General features: G+C 41.4%; 1 protein-coding gene and 1 long non-coding RNA gene across 8 annotated transcripts in view; both read right to left on the bottom strand.

The window, feature by feature from the left end:
- Positions 1-12,207, bottom strand: part of ARHGEF11 (Rho guanine nucleotide exchange factor 11) — a 99,391-nt gene that overhangs the window by 75,654 nt on the left and 11,530 nt on the right. The gene's annotated exons all lie outside the window — the stretch shown is intronic.
- On the bottom strand, positions 5,221-10,256 carry LOC139081754 (uncharacterized). The gene is made up of 2 exons (XR_011536984.1): positions 5,687-10,256; positions 5,221-5,437 (listed from the first exon to the last, which is right to left on the bottom strand). It is a non-coding gene; the product is annotated as an uncharacterized lncRNA (long non-coding RNA).

The following is a 12,207-nucleotide window of genomic DNA, read 5'->3' as shown; positions in this document are numbered from 1 at the left end:
CAACATCTGCTCCACAGGTCTAGCAAAAAGCTCTAAAATCCTGATTTTCTTCAAAACTCAAAAATACACAGATTGGAAATTAAGAGGTAAAACTGCCATTATTTGAAAACAACATGATTTAGAATCAGACAAGCAGATTCTAAAATCATGGAGAATTAACAAAAAAAACCCCTATGAGAACTAGTAAGTGGATTTAGCAAGGTTGCAGAATACAAGGTCAATATACAAAAACCAATTGTATTTCTACACAATGATATTTAAAAACTAGCATTTAAAACAGCATCAAAAATATGAAATATTTAGGGGTCGGCCTGGTGGTGGAGTAGTTAAGTTTTGCACATTCCGCTTCGGCGGCCTGGGGTTCACGGGTTCAGATCCCGGGTGAGGACATGGCACCGCTTGACACACCATGCTGTGGTAGGCGTCCCACATATAAAGCAGAGGAAGATGGGCATGGATGTTAGCTCAGGGCCAATCTTCCTCAGCAAAAAGAGGAGGATTGGTGGCAGATGTTAGCTCAGGGCTAATCCTCCTCCTCAAAAAAAAAAAAAAAAAGAAATATTTAGAGATAAATCTGACAAAAGATGTATAAGACCTGTACGCTAGAAACTACAAAACGTTACCAAAATTAAAGACCTAAATAAATGGAGGAATACCATGTTCACAGATTGGAAGACTGAATATTGTTAACATGTCAATTCCTCCAAACTGACCTACGGATTCAACATAATCTGAATCATAATCCCAGAAGGCGTTTTTGGAGAAACTGACAAATTGATTTAAACATCTATATGGAAATGAAAACGACCTAGAATAACCAAAATACTTCTGAAAGCAAAAGAACAATATTGGAAAACTTGTATTATCTGATTTCAAGACTTATTATAAAGTTACAATAACCAAACCAGTGTATTACTGACACAGATCATTGGGACAAAGTAGAGTCCAGACCGCACATACATGATCAATTGATTTTTGGCAAAGGTGTCAATGTAATTCAATGAGGAAATAACACTCTTTTCAACAAATGGTGCTAGAACAACTGGACATCCATATGCCAAAATAAATAAATCACCTCAACTCTTATCTCACATGCTATACAAAAAATAACTAAAAATAAATCACAGGTCTAAATGTAAGAGCTGGAACCATACAACTTCTAGAAGAAAACATGGGAGAAAATTTTACTGACTTTGAATTTGGCAAAGATTCATTTATTAAACACAAAGAGTACAAACTATAAAAGAAAAGAAATTAATATTGGATGTCACCGAAATTAAGAACTTTTGCTCTTCAAAAGACACTGTATTTTACTGTACTCAAATTTACAACAAGTTTTAAAAGACATTGTTACAAAAATGAAAAAGCAAGTCACAGACTGGAGAAAATAGTTGCAAAAACATATTTGACAAAGAAATTGTATCTAGAATATACAAAGAATCCTTACAATTCAAAAACGAAGTTAATACTAAGCTATATGCCGAATTAACAAATGGACAAAAGACCCGAACAAACACTCCATCAAAGAGGACACACACACGGCAAAGAGGCACATAAAATGCTCAGCATCATTAGTCATCAGGGATATGCAAATTAAAACCACAATAAGATACCACTACACACACACTAACACGGGTAAAATTAAAAGGACTGACCACACCAAGTGCTGACCAGGAGGCAGAGCAACTGGAATTTTCTCACACCGCTGGTGAGAATGTAAAATTGGAAAACCACTTTGGAAAACAACTTGGCAATTTCTTATGGCGTTAAACATATACCTACCATATGACCCAGGCATTTCTCTCCTAGGGTTTACACAAGAAAAATGAAAACATGTGTTGCACAAAGTCTTGTACATGAATGTTCATAGCAGCTTTATTTGTAGTAGCCCATATGTCCATCAACAGGGGAATGGATACACAAATTACCCATAAAATGGAATACTACTCATCAATAAAAAAGAATACACTACTGATACATAAAACAACATGGGTTAACCTCAAATAACCGTGTTGAGTGAAAGAGGTCAGATAAGAAAAGAGGGCAGAGTATCTGATTCCATTTCTACAGAATGATAGAAGATGTGAACTAATCTATAGTGACAGCGAGGAAATCCCCAAGGAGAGTTGCCTGGGGATGGGGGAGATGAGAAGAGAGAGAGGGGCATCACAAAGGGGCAGGAGGAAATTTTTGGGGTGATGGGTATGTTCCTCATTCTGATTGTGGTGATAGTGCCACAGATGTACATATATGTCAAATGCATCAAATTACATACTTTGTGTGCACTGATTATGGATTAAAAACACCTTAATAAAGCTATTAAAAGAAAAAAGAATTCTGGGCTCACACCAGAAACTAAACATTGCCTTTCTCAATTATAAAGATGCAGACAGATTCTTTTTACTGGTAATACAAGTCTGCCTTAAGACATTCTGTTTATTATCCAGGTCGTGGTGCTGCTGGATCACACAATGAGGCAATGGCCCTTGGCTTTAAAACAGCGGAAAATCACAATATGTACATACACTCTTGCATTCTGTTCGTACACATAGATGATTATTTAATAAATTAATGCACGGGTAAGTCCCAACCACCTGCATTAACAGAGAGGCAGCACAAATAATCAGCAAAAACAGATAATCCAAAAAGCATTTTCATTTGCCTTTGTAGTTAAGTCCGTGGTTTTGTTTCGCAGAAGATATATTTTTTAGGGATGTCAGGCTTTGACTAACGTTAAAATGAACTGTCAATTTTTTTTTCCTATTTTATACTAGAGCAGGAGCTAAGGAGTTCACAGATGGCAAGGATAAACGACAATGCTCGAATGGATAAAGCAATCGAATTACATGCAGACAATGAGAATTCAAAAGCATTTATACATATCTGCCAATGTTATCTACTCAGAGGTAAAGGTCTGCCCAGGTGTGCCCCACTCACTCTCCAGAGCTGCCCCAAAGAGCTCTTCTGGGTCTCTAAATGCTTGTACATCAATGTGAAATGTGTTATAGCCTGCCTATGCACACATCAAGAAAGGTGGAAAAAGCAAAAGATCTAATGCTGAGATTCTGTCAGTAAATTCTCAGCAATTAGTCTCTGATGAACCAGTCGTTATGTAGGAAGGAGGGAGAGAGACAGGTGTGATGGGGTACACAGTTCGAGTAGAAGAGAGCTGTTCAAGAGAAGGATACTCGGGTTTCAGGCCAGATGAACACTTGGCCAGTAGAATGCACTGTCCTTAAATGCTTTCAGGTGGGGACTAGAGAGATGCATCCTTCCAATCCTAATGCCTTAATGAAGCATTTATTTGGGCACAGCAAATGCTGAGCGTGAAGAAAGACAGAGGAATCACACATATGTCCTTGCTCTGTAAGGCTCCTGACTCCAAAAAGAGACAATGACAAGGACACACTTGGAATCAAATTCATAACCATCAAGGATATAAATTTCATTATCATCTAAAATGTACCTGATATTAAGTCCTAATTGTGTGGCTATGCGATGAGAGCATTAGAGAGTCCACCCTCTGGGAGTTTTCAATCTAAGCAATAATGATGAGGTTTCAAAAAGGGAAAATAGCCCAAATAAATGAAATCAACTGTCGGTTATCCATGCTAAAAAAAAAGGGGGCAAAGTGAAGCAGTGGAAAGAACATTAGACTAAATTCAACCGTCTTGTATTTCTATTCCATTTTGATACTATGTAGTCACAGGCAAGTTGTTTAATTTATACCTGTTTCTTCATGAGGACCCTAATCTCATAGGGTTATTGTAAAAATTAAATAAGACTCTATGCACACAAATGTTCATCAAAATACTAGCAAATTGAATCCAGCAACATGTAAAAAGGATTAAATACCATGACCAAGTGAGATATTTATCTCAGGAATGCAAGGATGGGTTAACACAAGACATTTCTCTAAAGAAGACACACAATAACTAATAAGCACATGAAAAGATGCTCAACATCATTAGTCATTAAGGAAATGCAAATCACAACAATGAGATATAACTTTATACCCACTAGGTTGGCTATAACAAAAAAGATAAATAACAAGTGTTGGAGAAGATCTGGAGAAACAGAAAGCCTCATGGATTGCTGGTAAGAACGTACAATGGTGCAGCCACTCTGGAAAAGAGTTTGGCAGTTCTTCAAAAAATGCTAACTGCAGAACTATCATATAATCCAGCAATTCTCCTACTAGGTACCTACCCATAAGAATTGCAAACAGGGACTCAAACATATAGTTATACACCAACGTTAACAGCAGCATTATTCGTAAGTTGCCAAAATGTGGAATCAACCCAAGTGTCCAACAGCAGATGAATAAACAAAAGGTGGTATATACACACAATGGAATATTATCCAGCCATAAAAAGGAATAAAATTCTGACACACGCTATACCATAAATGAAACTTGAAAATATTATGGTAAGTGAAATAAGCCAGACACAAAAGGATAAATACTGTATGATTCCATTTATATGATTATGTCCAGAATAGGCAAATCCATAGAAACAAGAAGTAGATCAATGGTTGCCTGAGGCTGTGGAGAGCGGGGAACAGAAGTAACTGCTAATGGGTACGAGGTTTCTTTTTGGGGTGATGAAAATGTCTGGAATTAGATAGTGGTGATGGTTGCACATCCCAAGGGTGAATTTTATGGCTGTGAATTATATCTCAATAAAGCCGTTATTAAAAAAATGCATGTGAAAACACTCAAACTATAAAACTGCAAAGTAACGCACAAACACAAGGGATTATTATGACACAAATACACGGCTGTGGATTGTGATGTCACGGAGGTTAGATGAAGTGGCAATTAAATCAGCCAATTCACTAAACCTCAAAAACCTCGTCTGCAGGTATGGGAGGTGCCCGGCCTACTATGTTATTTTGCATTTTGATGTATTTACTCTTGACTTTAGAGTACATTTATAATAATTCCCTTTTCATCTGTGACCAATAAAGGTATATTAAAGATAAAATGTATGGAGAAAGGGAACAAAACCCCACAGAAACCCATCCTATTCCCAAGTTTAAGAAGTTTGTATCTGTGCTACACTAAAAACAACACAGATTTTTAACTCAGTAATTAACTATGTCCATCACCTCTTGCCTAGATTACTGCAATAGCTTAATATCTCTTCCCGCTTTTCTCCTGAACCCTTGGTCTATTCTTTTTTTTTTTTTAACCTACATTTTTTAAATAGATTTCTCACCTTTGTTCTTTTTTGTTTTAACAACTAACTTTACTTTATTTATTTATTTTTTTCTGCTTTTTCTCCCCAAATCCCCCCAGTACATAGTTGTATATTTTAGTTGTGGGTTCTTCCAGTTGTGGCATGTGGGACGCCGCCTCAGCATGGCCGAACCGGAGAAACCCTGGACCACCAAAGTAGAGCGCGTGAACTTAACCACTTGGCCATGGGGCTGGCCCCTGGTCTATTCTTTTTTTTTTTTTTTTTTTTTAAATATTTTATTTTTTCCATTTTCTCCCCAAAGCCCCCCGGTACATAGTTGTGTATTCTTCGTTGTGGGTTCTTCTAGCTGTGGCATGTGGGACGCTGCCTCAGCGTGGTCTGATGAGCAGTGCCATGTCCGCGCCCAGGATTCGAACTAACGAAACACTGGGCCGCCTGCAGCGGAGCGCGCGAACTTAACCACTCGGCCACGGGGCCAGCCCCACCCCTGGTCTATTCTTAATATCAGAGGAAATCTTTTAAAAGGTGTGTCAGATATGTCACTTCTCTGGCATCTTCAGTGACTATTCTTTTCATATTTTTTGAATACGTATCTCAGCTTAAGCATATGCTTATAAATACTAAATAAATCCCCACAACCTCTAGTGCAGTGCTGGCACATCAACTTGGGATCAATAAACATTTCTTGTTGAAGCCAATTAATTGCCAAATAAGACTTGAAGGTAAAATGAGAAAGAGGAGATTCCTTATCTCTACCAAGCTGAGAGCAAGCTCTCCAGGCGTGGCTGCAGTGCCATTACTTTACGCTGCTATAGGGCTCTTAGGTCTTTTGCAGGTGACTTCCCAACAAAGCTTTAAGTTCCCTTAAGTCAGGGACCACCTGTTTCCATTATCTTCCCCAAGGAATCTAGAAGAGAGATGAACACACAGTACAGGGCAGGAGTAGCTGCTGATGGAGACGATGGTAGGCAAAATGAGATGGGGTCTGTATTAGGGTTTGTATTAGGTCTGAGAGAGAGGGAAAAAGAATCTCAGATTCCAGCAGGAGTCATGCTGCCAGCTAGTTATGTCACCCTTCCCTCCTCACCACCCCTCCCTCCATGCCTTCCTGAAGCTGCGAGTTCCTAGCCTCTGAGGTGGTAATCCTTCTGCCCTAGCCAATTTATTTTCTAATCTTGTAGCTGTCATATAAAAGGCTCTCCACGAGACTGATGATGTCAGACAGGGCAGCCACATAGATGAGCGGGCTACTCTCTTAATTACCACCAGGGAGGAGGCACCCCATTCACGGGAAGAAAGACAGAGGAACTAAGTTGTCTCAGAAAGCTGGACAGAGCTGGCAAAACAGTGTGTCCCAGGGGAACCCAGGTCCAAAAAGGGAGAGGAGGAAAAGGAAACTAAGTCAACTGAAGAGAGATGCCTCTGTCATCAACCCGCCGGCTCTTCCTCACAAGAATATGGTGAGGATAAAGTACAACAATAGATGGAAAATGCTTTGAAGAGTAAAAGCCCTGTATAAATGCTTGGGATTGCGAGGACTATTCTACCAAGTGGATTCTTATCCTCTGCTTGGTTTGTATCCTGGTTCTTGCAAGAGCACCCTAATAAAACTCACCAAGTGTTTGTTAACCAGACAGGAAACGAAATGGAGCAGACTCTGGGTGAGGCGCCCCTGCTGACATAAGTATCAATTTGGAGGCAGTGGCAGATCACTGATGGGGTCAAATGCAAAGAGCATCAGTTTTGCACCTGCCTGTACTCTCCCCGATCGAAGGAGAGAGAACTTGAAAGTGGACACTTTTGGAGAGCTCTCTCTCCACCCTTTTGCTCATTCTGTGCTTCCTATCTTATTAAGCACTATTTCTCAGACCCTCCTCCCAGCACACGCACGCGCGCGCACGCACACACACGCTCTCCCCTACTGGGAGCACACTTTTCCAAAGTAACCGAGCTCACGGGGCTCCCAAGCAACTCCATCTCTAGTGTAAATGATCAAAGCGGCAGACGCAAGACCCTGGGAGGAAAACAAAACCCAGTCCCAGATGCCCAAGAAGACTGCTCTAGAGCAGGGAGGGCTGGGATGGCAGAAGGAGATTTCATCCAAGTTCACCTCCTTCAACAAAGACAGGAGGTGGAAGGCAATCTCCAAGACCAGTAAGCGGGCTCCTTGGAGCTCTGGGTGATTGAGAGCACTAACTGCGGGACAAACCAGATGCCTTCCTCAGGCCAGGAGACGAAGGCCAGGATGTAGAGCCAGAGACCTAGGTTCACTATGAACAGGATTTCAAGTCTCAATACCCGAGAGCCTTGGTTTTCTCATCTGTAAAGGAGAAAAATAACTGTAATAGTATGTTAATCAGAATGGTTGTTAAAGCACTTTCCAAAAAACAGTAAAGTGCTGGACAAACGCTAGTTGTTATCATGGATCTCCCCCAGCCGCCCTTCCATATGCTTTTATGGCTACATGAAATATCACGTGAGTGGACAAAAGGGTGGAGGACTTGGGTTTCCCTAAAGTGCCAGATGGAGTAGGGTTAGCAGTTAGTAAGTCTGAAAAATTGCAAGAACTTTTAACCAAGAGAAAACATTTGAACATTAGATGATAAAAGTTATTGGAAAAACCCCGACTGGAAATTTTAGTAAAGTTTTTTAGGGCACTTAAAGAGTACAGAGCCCAGCTGTAGGTACTATGGGAGTATTTACAGATGACAGAGCCAGAAGAAAAGATAAGCAGATGTCATACAAAAATCAATAGGGACCTACAAGGTGAGAGACACAGGAAAAAGAAGAAACTTGAATCAAGGAGAGTTACTCAGGTACGACTTAACTAGTAAGTAAGATCTGAACATGTATTTGAAGGAGAGGAGGGACAAAAATTAACAACAAAGGAGTTAAGTAATTGTGGCAAACTGAATTTTCCAGAAGTAATGGGGCAGCAGTATCTCCCATCCCTCCTGCTCTTCCAGAGCCTCGACACTTCCCATCAAGAGGGGGAGTCTACATCCCGTCCCTGATCTTGGGCAGGCCTCTGTGACTCCCTCAACCAGTAAGAGTAAGGCGGAAGTGACACCAGGCGACCTCTGAGGCTAGCTCACAAAGGGTGATGCAGCTTTTGCAAATGTCTTGGGATGCCTGCTCTAGGACCCTTCAGTCACCTCACAAGAAGTCCGGCTACCCTGAGGCCTCCACGTGGAAAGACAATATAGAGATGAGAGAGATAGAGAGAGAGAGAGAGGCCCAAGGAGCTCCCGCTGTTTCAGCTGTTTGAGTCTTCCCAACACAGGGGCCACAGTGAAGAAGGCTCTGAAGCCCAGCCCAGGCCTGCTCAGCCCCTATATACCTGCAGCTGCATGAGAGATCGCAATTGAGAACAAATGCTTAGCTCAACCCAATCAACCCTCAGAATTGTGAGCAAAATAAATGATTAGTATTATGTTAAGCCACTGTTTGGGGTCGTTTGCTATGCAGCAACAGATAACTTGAACAGCAGTGGTCTGTGCAAAGCCTCAATAATCAGGGCAGGTTAAGTCAGACTTAGCGGACGGGCACCTGGCTCATCCAACTGGAGACTACAAGATGTGAGCTAATAATGAGATAATAATAATACCTAACATCTATTGAACTCTTAACTATGTCAGGTATTTTGCTAAGCACTTTACATGTATTATTTTATTTAATCTTTGCAAGAACCCTATGAAAGAAATACTATTTTTCGCATTTTCCAAAGGGAGAACCTGAGGCTTAGAGGGGTTGAGTAACAGGAAATCCAGGTCTATTGGACACAAAAGTCATATTCTGACAACTAGGCCGTACAGCAATATGGTGGTGAGTAGAGCCTTAAAGGAGCGACCAAGGTTCCACAGACGAAATAATATTAGAGTTGGATGGATCTCAGAGATCAAATCCAACTTTCCCACTTTATGATTGACGAAACTGAGGCCTAGTGAGTTTAAGCAACTTAAAACTGTATCCATTCCTCAACAATAAAAAGACAAATAATCCAAACAAAAAATGGGCAAAGGATTTGCATGGACATTTCCCTAAAGAAGAGATGCAAATGGCCAATAAGCACATGAAAAGATGCTTAACATCATTAGTCATTAAGGAAATGCAAATCAAAATCACAATGAGCTACCACTTTACACCCAATAGGATGGCTACAATCAAAAAGACAGACAATAACAAGTGTTGGGGAAGACATGGAGAAATTGGACTCTCATAGCTTGCTGGTGGGAAGGTACAACGGTGCAGCCGCTTTGGAAAACAGTTTGGCAGTTCCTCAAAATGCTAAACACAGAGCTACGATATGACCCAGCAATTCCCCTCCTAGGTAGACAGCCAAGAGAAATGAAGACATATGTCCACACAAAAACTTGTACACAAATGTTCATAGCAGAGTTATTCGTTAATAGCCAAGAAGCGGAAACAACCCAAATGCCCACCAACTGGTGAATGGATAAACAGGTGGTGGTATATCCACACAATAGACTATAATTCAACCATAAAAAGGAATGAAGTACTGACACATGCTACCACATGGATGAACCTCGAAAATATCATGCTAAGTGAAAGAAGCCAAGCACAAAAGGCCACATATTGTATGATCCCATTTATAGGAAATGTCCAGAACAGGCAAATCCATAGAGACAGAAAGTAGATTAATGGTTGCCTGGGGCTGGAGGCAGAGGGCAACAGGCAGTGACTGCTAATGGGATGAGGTTTCTTTCTGAGGTGATGGAAATTTTTTGGAATTAGTGAGGACAGCTGCAGAACTCTGTGAATATACTAAAAACCACTGAATGGTACACCATAAGGTGGTGAATTTTATGGTATGTGAATTATACCTCAATAAAGCTGTTATTTGAAAAATTGTATCCATTCATTTAGTAAAACTTTACTGAGCATCCATCCACTCACAGTCCCAGGCACCATAGTGTACACAGAGATAAGGCCCCCAACTAGCTCAAAGGTGCCACAGTGATGAGTGGAAGAGTGCTGAGTCACTTCTCAGATTTTATTCTTTCCAACCTCACTGAACTTACCTGGCCCCAGAGTGCCACTTTTCCCCCATCATTAATCAGCCAGGAGGCAAAAAGAGAGAGGGGAGGTATCTTCTCGGATAGTGAATGCAAACCTCGGGTCCTAAAGGGCCCACAGACAAGGAGATCCTATTGGGAAGACTTGATCCTGCTTTACCATCTCTTTTCCTGGAGGGCACCTTTCATTCCTGTCAAGCAAACCTGATGTCTGGCTCCCTCATGAGACACACTTTTTCACCACTAAGTCTTGCCAGGGGTGAGGAAAATGGAAACAGCACTAGGCTAGGGCTCAGTAGGCACAGATTTTTTTTTTTTTTTTTGATCCCAACTCCACTACTTACTAGTTTACAGACTTTATAAGTAAGTCACTAAAACCCCCCTGACCTCGTTGCCCCAACTATAATAATGGGAACGCAAATACTTGACTGGACTACCTCAATAAGATAATGGACAAACAACACTTCACAAACTACAAGTTGTCCTGTAGCATACAAAGGAGCACCAACATTTCTGCACTCTCATCTCGGTCCTAAAACTTCCATCCTTCTCTCCCCATCAACCACATCCTCCCCTACTTCAAAAACTGACTTCTTCTCTTGACCCTAATCTTCCTTTAATCCTGTCACACATCTCCCCTCCTGCCTCTCCCACAGCAGTTATGAACCCAAGGTTTTACTAAATTCATTTTATACTTTGGATCATAAATAATAATAATGTTATATACTTCCTCGTTGTCTGTCCTCTTCCAACAGAATATAAGTTCCTAGTGTATCTCCTGTACCTAGAACACTGCCTAACATTTAATATACATTTAATAAATACGTTAAATGAGTAAAAAATTCCCATACCCCAGACCAACAATGGGGAGTAGGATCTTAACAAGGGAGTGGTCTCTCCCCTACGCCTGCCCGGTCCTTTCTGGACCTGCCAGGCCTCGAGTTCAGGACGAGTGAAAGGCTGAGCTAAGGCAGAAGGAGAGCTACAGCCCTAGGCTAAGTCCAGCTAAGAGAACCACGACTTCTTCTGGGTTTCTGCTTGCTTAATCAACCGATCCTAAGGCCTGAAGTGGGGTTTAGGAAACCCTCTGGCACAGGAACTGCCAGGCCTACCATTATCCACTGACCCACACCTACACCTCAGGATCCTAGGGCCACTGGTCTGGAGAACTAGGGGGTTTTCCAGAAATTATGAGAAGCGACCCACTGATTTAAGAGGAAAAAAAAGAAAAGCAGGAGAAGAGGGAGAGACTCAAGGTCAAAGGGCTCTTGGAAACCCCAAGATGTACGGTCCCTGAACCCAGCTTCAAGGGAAGTGACAGAGGCCCTAGAACAGCAACCTCAGAACAGCACGGGATCCCTGTTCCCACCCCTGGAGCAGAGAAGCCACCGGTGTGGTGTGGGCCGCCGCAGGGTCGAACCACCACTCTGTGGAAGTATGTTCCAGACACGGAAGCACTCTGAGTGCAGGAGCCGCGTTTTAAGAGCTCTGCCGACATTCTAAGAGGAATCAAGGACACGCCGAGGATCCTTCCCACTGGAAAATTCAGAATCTGGGATTCGTCTGGAGGAGCATGTTAAGTTGCTCACTTAATCCAAAACTGAATTACTGAAATTATGTATATTTGATTTGGCATTTACTGTAAGATTTGATATTTCTGTAAGATCACTTTCTGACCTTTTTTTTGGCTTTAGTTTATACTTTGAAATTACAAACACTCCTCTAAACGCACCATCCCTAAAGATCTCTAGTAGACAGGATTTATTTGCACCGATGCCACAGGCAGACAGAAAAGGGCTAAACAAGGTTTCATAGATGAGGGGCCAGAAATTCTGCTTCTTGAGTCAGCTTACCTGGTTCAATTCACTGTATTTAACCAATATTTATGGAACGTCTACTGGGTGGCAGGCACTAGGTTACGTGTCAATGTTTCAGTGACCAGCCCTTGTCCCCAAGGTGTTCAAAATGTG

This window comes from Equus przewalskii, unplaced genomic scaffold (genome assembly GCF_037783145.1).
Source record: "Equus przewalskii isolate Varuska unplaced genomic scaffold, EquPr2 ChrUn-9, whole genome shotgun sequence".
NCBI lineage: Eukaryota > Metazoa > Chordata > Mammalia > Perissodactyla > Equidae > Equus > Equus przewalskii.
The sequence above is the reverse complement of the archived record's forward strand: the minus strand, read 5'-3'. Positions and strand labels throughout refer to the sequence as shown.